The 10,650-nt window shown below is 42.5% G+C and overlaps 1 pseudogene; it reads left to right on the top strand.

The window, feature by feature from the left end:
• The first annotated feature begins 322 nt into the window (after nucleotides 1–322).
• On the top strand, nucleotides 323–2,620 carry LOC122441880 (annotated as a pseudogene).
• The last annotated feature ends 8,030 nt before the right edge of the window (nucleotides 2,621–10,650 follow it).

The following is a 10,650-nucleotide window of genomic DNA, read 5'->3' as shown; positions in this document are numbered from 1 at the left end:
CCACAGGCCACAACTGAAAATTATATATATGTGTGTATATATATATATATATATATCTCCTGCATATGGCAACTAAGATCTGGTGCAGCCAGATATTAAATAAAGGAGTAATTTTTTTAAAAAAGAAAGAAATAGAGAATTTTATTCAAGCCAATTTATAATCAAGAGGCTTATAACCCGGGAACAGTCTTTCAGCAAGCTCTGAGGATTTTCTGCCCATTAGGGGTTAGTGCACAGGGCTGCCCCATGCTGCTGCTGGTGAGGGAGCTCCAGCCCTTGTGCACTGCCTTAGGAGGCCACCCTGGCCTGGCGGGCCCAATCAATGGTGGATCTGGAGGTGGTGCCTGAGCACTCTCTGGGAAAAGAGCAATAGGTATTTGCACTGGTCTCCTCTTTTAAGCATGACCTCATCCTTAACCTGACTCAGGAGAGGATCAAACTACTTACTGTTTGAAGCTTTCAATCAGAGACTTAAGGTGATTCAGATTTACCACTTGACTAAAGTACAGTTAAACTATTGTGGTGTGCATTTTAATTGTGCAGATTGACCAGTCTTCGGTGCAACCCATCCTGGAGTGGACAGCTCCACTGCACAGCTCTTTCAGCTCAACCTCAGAGGACTGTCTTTCTCTTTTCAGCTGGACTCATGCACCAAATTTCCCAAGTATGATCCCAATTTTGCCCATGTTCTGGCTTCTCTCCAGGTAACCCATAGAGCAACTGTGAGATGAATTTACATGTATAGTGGAAACAGCCTACAGGATACCAAGGCTCCCATGATGCCCCTGAGATGTTTCCTGGGCAATATGTATGCTGAGAGTGTAGATAATCTTTGATATGGAAGTGGATCCTCAGGTTTACAACTTTGCCTACTTGCTGCAGGTTGTGGACCCAACTTACTACCAGATGGCCCAGATGCAGGTATTTGAAATCTTAGTATATTTTGGCGATTCCTGCCAAGATGTTCTTAGCACGCTTGGCTCTCCACACAAGGACTTCTACAAGTCAGAAGACAAGATGAAGATTCTTTCTCCTTCACCTCACAAGCAAGTTCCATCCAAGTGTAATGACTGTTGTTTTTTTTTCAGCTGTGCTGTCTTCCTTACAGCATGTGAACTGTCTTGTTGTGGAGCACAGGCCCTAGAGCACGTGGGCTTAGTTGCCCCGGGGTATGTGGGATCTTAGTTCTCCCACCAGGGATGGAACCCATGTCCTGCTTTGGAAGGTGGATTCTTAGGTACTGGACCACCAGGGAAGTCCCATGACTGCTTTTTAACCACTTTACTCTCAGAATGAACATCTGCCTTGATGTGAATACACACAAAATGAAGAGGTTTGTCCTACATACCAGTTACCTTAGACATTATAATTTTAATATGTATCACTACAGTGAATTCAAGATTCCACTATCTGTAAAGAGAGAAAACACAGGGTCAGACAAAAACACGCATGACCTACCGCAAGTGGGTCAACATTCAGGAGCTTCTGAGCCATCCTGTGGGAAAAAAAAAACCCTATTGTCTTGCACAAGTCCTCCTGCCCAAACAATTCCAATCCATTTGTCTCCACGTTCTGCTTCGCCTTCAACAGATGGTCTCTGAGGTCAGGCAGAACAACCACATTGCCTTGGTGACTCTCTGTGGCCCTCCAGGCCTGGTGCCCACCTGAGAACCATGGAGCTGTACCCTAGGAACATCAGGACCCATGCTCCTCCATGGAACTGTGTATCACATAATATTCAGCAGGCCACCCTCTGGGTTTTCTTGGACACCTCGCCGGTGTGGAAGGGCTATTGTGATATGTTAAGGTGTGGCTCAGACTGGGTGCTCTGCCATGAGGTAAGAGGTCCAGATATTCCTCTGTCCCCCATTCTCACCTGCTGGTGCCAACAGGGGACACAGATTACAAAGAGAAGCACAACTCTGCACCTTGATACCCGGACCCAGGAGCTCTCAACTAACATGTGAGGAGACAGGGCTCTGTCTTTCCTGTCCCACGCACACTGGGAAAAGTCTTTCTTGGGACTCCTTCTGTGATTGAGGACACAGGCATTCAGGACAAGGACAAGGTCCTGCCTTTGGACCAACATGGCCATGTGGCCATGAAGGCAAGCAGGGAGCATGCCCATAGTACTTAGTGGTGACTTTTTTTGCACTACATCCACATTAGTTACTTGATGAGCTGGTTGTGGCCAGGGTGGCCCACCTACCCTTCCCTGTTTCTTTCTTGTATGTGCTCCCTGCCAGGCCTACTAGGCACACCCAACTGGTTGAAACACAACTTTCTACCATCAAGGTGTGTGCCCAGGCCTGGTTCCCACTGCTCTTGGAGCCAGCCTGAAAGGTTGCCTGTTTCCTAACTCTTCCCTGATCTGGCTGGTAGGACTGCATTTTTCCATCCTGTTTTCCTCTTTCATTTGATGCCAAGGTGTTAGCTAAAGGCATGTTCCTTCTTTTGTGTGTGTTTCAGCTTTCTGTTCTGCACTGTGGGCTTGGCTCCCCTGCCCTGACTCTGGACAGTGTCTCCTGGCTAGGCCCATTCATGGCGCAAGGCCTCTGGGGCTCAAGAAGGTCTGGGCTGCTCAGTCTCTCTGTGGGATTTGCTAAAGAAAGTAGCATATGTAAAAAAAAAAAAAAAGAAAGAAAGTCGCATATGTGTCTTAAGAATATTAGTCCTTTTGAAAAGAATTGAGAAGTTTATCATTTTACCCTGTTTTTAATATTTTGGCTTAGCAACTTGTGACACATAGATGAGAATTTTGAGAGTTTTTCACCTGTGTATACTGATTTTTGTTAAGTACAACTCTTTTGTAATAAACTCATGTTCAGCCTCACCCTGCAGAGTTTTTAACAACGAATGTGCAGAGGATCTGCCCTGGGCTCCTTTGTGGTGCCCAGGCTGATAGCCAAGCTTATGTGGCATTCGCATAACTTTGTGACTGATTGTTTCCCTATGTAGACTGTGGCCTGGCCAAAGACCCACACACATCCCACTCTGGGGCAGCCAGAACTGTTCCCATCCTCCTAGAATGAGGGAGCATTCCTCCTGCCCTGCCCATAGTCCTCCTCCTGTGGCTGCAGCAACAGCTCATCTTGTGCTGTTGCTGGAATGTTAGCACTAAAAAAGAAAGAAAGAAAGAAATTAATGCATGGTTATATACATTTTGAAGACAAAGCAAATGATGACAGTTTGCATCATCCAAATCTGCATGTACAGATGCAGATTAAGGATTAAGAAAGAAATGTGGGAATTCCCTGGAGGTCCAGTGGTTCGGACTCAGTGCTTTCATTGCCCAGGACTGTGTTCAATCCCTGGTTGGGGAACTAAAATCTTGCAAGGTGTATGGTGCAGCCAGAAAATAATAATAATAAATAAAATAAGAACATTTGAGCTGGAAATGAAAACCCTCTTCAGTTGAGGAGGAAAAGAAATAAAACACCCCCATGCTCAATACCTCACGTTATATCTTAAGGAATTACTTTTCTGGTGCCAGAAATAATTGCTCTTTACCATCAAGCAGGAATTCCTGTGTCTTTTAAGGAAATCTAGTTAACACATAATTGCGGAAGCAGGGTACACACTAAAGAGAAGTAGCGGCCTAAGTGAGCAGAAGGAGTTTTATGTTTAAATTTTTTTTGGCGTGCCTTAAAAATTATTTTGTTTCATCACCTCCCTCTTTTGATCCTTAATCTTTTGATAGAAGGCATTTGGTAATCAAATATTTGGTCCCTAGATGCCACCCAGAATGGTTGCTTACCTAGGTCCATCATATCCCTCCATTCCTGGTTCTAAAAGCCTGCTCTTTCTTTCCTTGTAGGGGGGATTGTACTAGTAGAGGCGGAGAAGGCAATGGCAACCCACTCCAGTACTCTTGCCTGGAAAATCCCATGGGCAGAGGACCCTGGTGGGCTGCAGTCCATGGGGTCGCTAAGAGTCGGACATGACTGAGCGACTTCATTTTCACTTTTCACTTTTATGCATTGGAGAAGGAAATGGCAGCCCACTCCAGTATTCTTGCCTGGAGAATCCGAGGGACAGGGGAGCCTGGTGGGCTGCCGTCAAAGGGGTCGCACACACGACTGAAGTGACTTAGCAGCAGCAGCAGTACTAGTAGAGGGGCTTCCTCTGTGGCTCAGTGGTAAAGAATCTGCCTGCTCCTGCAGTACAGGAGCCACAGGAGACTCGGGTTCATCCCCTGGGTTGGGAAGACCCCCTGGAGGAGGACATGGCAACCCAGTCCAGTATTATTGCCTGGAGAATCCCATGGACACAGAAGCCTGGTGGGGTATAGTCCATAGTGTCTAAGAAGAGTTGGACTGACAGTCAATTCCAAATTGTCCAATAGAACTTAAGCCAATTTTACATTGTATATGCATTGTGAATGTTCATTATTTTATAGGGAACTATAGATGTGATCAATAATTTCAAGCAGTTTAGATGTTACTATCTCAGTAGAAGTTGGTGATACACAGCATGAAATGCAGGAAGCCATCACTTTATAAGTCACACAAGCTATAATCAAAATTACCATCAAGAATAACAACAATAACAGCAAAAAAGAATAACAATGTCAGGGACTTCTCTATGGTCCAGTGGCTAAAACTCTGGGCTCCCAATGCAGGGGGCCTGGGTTCGATCCCTGGTCAGGGAATTACATCCTGCATGTTGCAACTAAGACACAATGAAAATTGAAGATGCCCCATGCTGCAACTAAGACCTGGTGTAGCCAAATAAATAAATAAATATATTAAAAAGAGTAACAATACCGTTAGTAAAGATACGATCTCTTCCTTCCCAAACCAAACCATTTTCCTTGCATCTCCCCTAAACGCGAAAGAAGGTCATTCAGAACGGAAATTGGAGTCTTCATTTGTGTCACAATATGGGTTATATTAGAAGCCTCTTGGGAAGCAGTTAAAATATCAAGGGCTACGGGATTTTCTCATTATGGAAACTTCTGAATTAAGCAAACTAATGGCTTGGTTACTATCATTTAAGGCTTGCTGGGTGAATTTTGTTAAAGTCTCTGTGAATAATGACATCTTCTATTTCAAATGAAGGATAAATATCGTGACTAAGTGATCATACCAGTGGAAGACTGATTGATCCCTGTGTGTTCACTTTAAAGGCAGATTGATGGGGCAGTTTCAAAGGCTACCTCCTCTAGGTGACCTTGAGCATGAGTAAAACTGATAGTGCATCTTTCTAAGCAGCCTGGGGAGAGCCAAGGCCATAAATTTGTTCCATGAATCCACTGGATCTTGGTAGGAGCTAACTAATATATTTAGCATCTAGTGAAAAGGAGTATTTATGGCCATATTCCAAACAAATGTCATTAATTGGCTGGGTAAGAGGGTCCCACTTAGTGATATCAACCGTAGTTTATACAGTCCTAGAGTATCTTTCTTCTAAAATAAAATTTCTAAGGGTCATCCAATTAGAGCCTTGGAGAGAAGTCTACCACGGTACACTTGGAAAAGTTGGATATAGGCTATTGACTGTAAAACAATTGAATTAATTTAAAACTCTACATAGGATTTGTGTCCGTGATAGAAAAAAGTTGGTTTATACAAAAGTCCAAGAAATAAAAAAAAACTATAAATGATCATACAAGTCAGGTCCAGCATCTTCGGATAGCTGTCTACTTCTGATATTGTCTTCTTGTCCTAGTGTGGGTGTCGTTTCCTTTCTATGTGAGCAATGTATTAAAGTGAGTTGAGGGGGTGGGGTGGAGGGATGGAAGCTCCTCCCCCACCAAGTCTCCAGGGATGGATAGGGAGTGATGGCTATCCTCCTTGGTCACCTGAACCAAGAATAAAGCAACAACTGAACACCCCAAAATAAATAAATAAATAAATAAAGTGAGTTGCAGTCAGCAGGTTTCTCCATAGACTATCCCAGTGCAGGGCCCTTTTGAAGTGGGAAATAAGAATCCAAAAGTCAATTTCCTTTAGTTTTACTGTATGTGAGTTAGATAAGAATACCTGGTAAGAGTCTTCCATCTAGGTTGGAGATAGTCCTTTAAATAATGTCTTTCCTAGTATGCATAATCTGCCTGATTGCAGGTCATGTGGTACTTGATCTTCACCTAAAGATAGATTACTGTGATAAGTTTCAGAAAGAAACTTAGAATGCCCTTTAAAAATTTAAAGTTAACAATTCTATAACATAGTAATGAGAAGCCATTCAGGAAATGAGTGTTAGGCAGTAAATTAAAAAAAACAACAACTGAACACTAGAATTTAATATCCACAAAGTTATATTGTTGAAACATAATTTTTTTCTCTCTAAAATTATCCTCATTTCCTGATTTGAGAGAATAGCATTGAAACATGTATATTATATGTGAAACAGAGCAACATCCCAGGTTCGATGCATGAGACAGGGTGCTCAGGGCTGGTGCACTGGGATGACCCTGAGGGATGGGATGGGGAGGGAGGTGGGAGGGGGGGGTTCAGGATGGGGAACACATGTACACCCGTGGCTGATTCATGTCATCGTATGGCAAAAACCACTACAATATTGCAAAGTAATTAGCCTCCAATTAAAATTAATTAATTCATTAAATAAAAGGTACCTGGAAAAATAAAATTATCCTCATTTCCACTAAATATAGCCAAATTAAGACTAATTTGTTTGCAAAATAAACCTGGTTTCAATAAACTTGTCCTGATTATTTACATAAAGCACTAGTGATAAAGAACCTGCCTGCCAATGCAGGAGACATAAGAGATGTGGCTTCGATCCCTGGGTCAGGAAGATCCCCTGGAGGAGGGCATGGCAGCCCACTCCAGTATTCTGGCTTGGAGAATCCCATGGACAGAGGAGCCTGGCAGGCTACAGTCCATAGGGTTGCACAGAGACAGACACAACTGAAGTGACTTAGCAGCAGCAATTGATTCTATGCTGCTGCTAAGTCGCTGCAGTCATGTCCGACTCTGTGCGATCCCATAGACGGCAGCCCACCAGGCTCCGCAGTCCCTGGGATCCTCCAGGCAAGAATACTGGAGTGGGCTGCCATTTCCTTCTTCAAAATATGAAAATGAAAAGTGAAAGTGAAGTCGCTCAGTCGTGTCCGACTCTTTGCCACCCCATGGACTGCAGCCTACCAGGCTCCTCCGCTCATGGGATTTTCCAGGCAAGAGTATTGGAGTGGGTTGCCATTGCCTTCTCCGAATTGATTCTTTTTTTTTTTCGAATTGATTCTATAGACTCTAAATTGGTTTTGCTGGAAGTTTTCATAAGGAATCTCAGGCTGAACGTTTAAAAGGCTTCTCAAGGGCGGGAAAGCCACCTTAAGGGCTTGCTAGTAGATTCTGACTGCAGTATCTATAGATTTGGGTGAATTCCTGTCTTCTAGAGGTCTCCAGAATGAATATCTGGAGATTCCTTTACCAGCCAGGAGGTGAACTTCTTTATTTACCTAGTAAGGCTGCTGAGAACCCTGCAAGCAGAGTACCAGGTTGTTTTCCAAGGGGCTTTATGAAGTTCACATTAGTTCTTCAAAGCTGTTTGGTCATATTTGATTCTATAAATACCCTGTAATATGACATTCAAATCAAAGCCAAAGTAATATTACCAGTGTTTCCAATTATGTGCTGTTGTAAGGAAGACAAATTCTTATTAAACTTATCAAATAACTATATTGCCTAAAAATAAGAATTTTCACTAAGAGTTACCAAATTCTGGAATGAGCAGTTATGGAGAAAGGATAAATATTTCAATTCTGCTTAAAAAGGTACAAGTTTCCCTGGTGCCTCAGATGGTAAAGAATCTGCCTGCAATGCAGAAGACCTGGGTTTGATCCCTGGGTCAGGAAGGTCCCCTGGAGAAGGGAATGGCTACCCACTCCACTATTTTTGCCTGGAGAATTCCATGGACAGAAGAGCTTATGGACAGTCCATAAGGTTGCAAAGAGATGGACAGTCCATAGGGTTGTAGAGTCGGACAGGATTGAGTGACTAACACCGAGTTGCTGTAAGTCGTTATTAGCTTAAGGGGAAAGATTTCCTTAAAACTGGAAAGCAAATATTGAAAACCAATAGTATTTCAGACAAAAAGTCATAAAAATTATAACCATGTTCATCAGTTCATTCAGTCCTATTGTAGCTAATTCTTGTTGATCTTGATTGTCTGTTAAGGGTTTATGAAACCATCATCAGTTTTCCATTAGAATTCTTTAATTTCGGGGTTTGATGGTGGTTTAGTACTAAGGAGCTGCTTGAGTAGGGGACAGGGAGAAAACCATGCTGAGGTGTGACCAATGAGGAGAAGTAAGAGCCTATTCGTGTCCCCAGAGGCCAGCTGGGCACTGTTCTGTTAGGTGACTCAGGGCTCGTCATTCCAGTGGAAGATGAATGTAACCTGCATGGTGATTGAATCAAACATTCCTCCCTGACTCTAAAAGGCTGGATCAATCCTGAATGTTTTTGTGTTGCATTTACTTAAAAATATATATATATATACATATATATATACAAAAAAAAAAAAAACAACCCTTCTGGGGTTTTTAGTGGCAGTTGAAATACTCCCACATGTGGTCATCAGCAAATAAGTCATTCCTTACACCCTCATGGGATAAGCTCCTTGACTTCTAAGGTGTAGGAGTTCATCCTGCTGTGTGTTTTAGAATCCCTCCCCTGCCTTACTGTTTTATGGCAGCGGAATGCCTCTTGATCATGTCCAAGTGTGTCTCTCACTGTGCCTGACTTCTGAATCGTGTTTCAGTTGCTTGGCCCAGCACTTGGACCCAGTACTCATTTGAGCATAACTGTACTAAAACTTTTTTCCAGATCAGTATAAAATAAAGGAGTGATGTGCAATAAAAAAAAAGAATTCTTTAATTTCTTACTCAGATTAGTGGTATGATTTGAAAGTTATTAGAAACCTGTACTTGTCAAAAGGTCCTTACTATGAATATTCTTGAGGATGAAGCATCTTTTTCCAAAGCATCAGAGAGCAACAATAGCTGTCTGTTAAATGACAAAAGTCTTTAAAAGGGATGGTTAAAGATCTAATTACAGTGCAATTGATGAAAGAATCTTGGTTTCATCAAATCAAGTTCTTTTTCTTGATATTTTTTTTAACATATAATAAGACTTATTTGACTTCTAGTAAAACTGTTTTTGAGTATTTTTTAAATCATATGAACCTAAAATTCATTTGAGTTAGTTTCTTTTCTATTTCTGAGTATTTACATTAAGAGTTTAGTTTTCTTTGAGCCAATTAAATACAGTTAATTTACAAGTTAATTTTGGTAAAGTCATTCACAGTAAAGATATATCATATCTATAACTTATATACATACAGGACTTGCCAGGTGGCTCAGTGGTAAAAAATCCACCTGCCAATGCAGGAGCCACAGGAGACATGGATTTGATCCTTTCCTAGAGGAGGAAATGACAACCCACTGCAGTATTGCAGAGTCAGACGCGACTGAGCACGCACACACATGTAGACAGACACAACCAGAGATTTCATGACTTAATTTTCAAATCTAGTCATGAATCAGGTATTACAATATAAACTCACTAGTTTGTAAATAGCAATTGGAGTACGTTCATGCTAAGTTGCTTCCATCGTGTCTGATTCTGTGCAACCCTATGGACTGTAGCCTGCCAGGCTCCTCTGTCCATGGGATTCTTCAGGCAAGAATACCGGACTGGGTTGCCATGCCCTCCTTCAGGAGATCTTCCTGACCCAGGGATCAAACCCACATCTCTTTTGTCTCTTGCATTGGCAGGCAGGTTCTTCACCACTGTGCCATCTGGGAAGCCCCAACAATTGGAGTAGTTAAGTTTATTTGCATGAGTTTAAAAAGGCCTCTTTTTCATTTTTTTCTTCTCAATTTCAGGAATTAGAGATGGTTTAGATAGGAGTAAGGTAAGACTTCCTGAGAACCCTTGTAGAAAATTTACATCTCAAGGCTTAGGGAGAAAAAAGCAAGTTCCTCCCAGAAGAACTTGTTCCCTTAGGGTCTGAATTCTGAAAAGATGTTGATCAAGCTGGCATTATGTAACAGCATATGCAAAGCCAGTCTGGAAAGGTGAGAAGAGCTCCATCTTGGTCGTTTTGGGGGCACAACTTTCCTCAGTTCCCAACTAAATAAGCATTTGCAAGTATTTTGTCCATGGTTCAGTTCAGTTCAGTTGCTCAGTCGTGTCTGACTCTGCGACCCCATGAACTGCAGCACACCAGACTTCCCTGTCCATAAGTGTATATAAACCCTACGGGGGTTCCCATAGGTGCCTGTCAGGGAGCTGTTAGGCTTTCGAGGAACAATTTCCTGTTATTAATTTGGTATCCTAACTCAGATACGATCTGAACAATTTTCTGAGAAGAGTGTGGTGGATCAGATGTGTACTGTTTCTGAGTCTAAGCTCCCCAAAGAGTTAGCCTTGGATTGGTTTGACTCTTTGACGTGTCTCTGTTTTTCCCTCTGATAGTTTAAAGCTGCTTTGGGTGCTCAGGGCTCTAGATGATCAGTCTTTACATAGCGCGCCTCAGGAAGAGCAACATTCACTTAATGGTTGTGTTCAGATTCCCTGTGAGACTGGTCCACGTTGGAAGGATTGATCTTCAGACGCTTCCACTAGGTTCTCAGTTGCCTGAGGACATCTTGTGGCCAGAAGGAGCAAGTGTCCCTTTCCT

The sequence above is a fragment of the Cervus canadensis genome, chromosome 5, assembly GCF_019320065.1.
Source record: "Cervus canadensis isolate Bull #8, Minnesota chromosome 5, ASM1932006v1, whole genome shotgun sequence".
Classification (NCBI taxonomy): Eukaryota; Metazoa; Chordata; class Mammalia; order Artiodactyla; family Cervidae; genus Cervus; species Cervus canadensis.
This window is presented reverse-complemented; position numbering and strand designations above follow the sequence as displayed.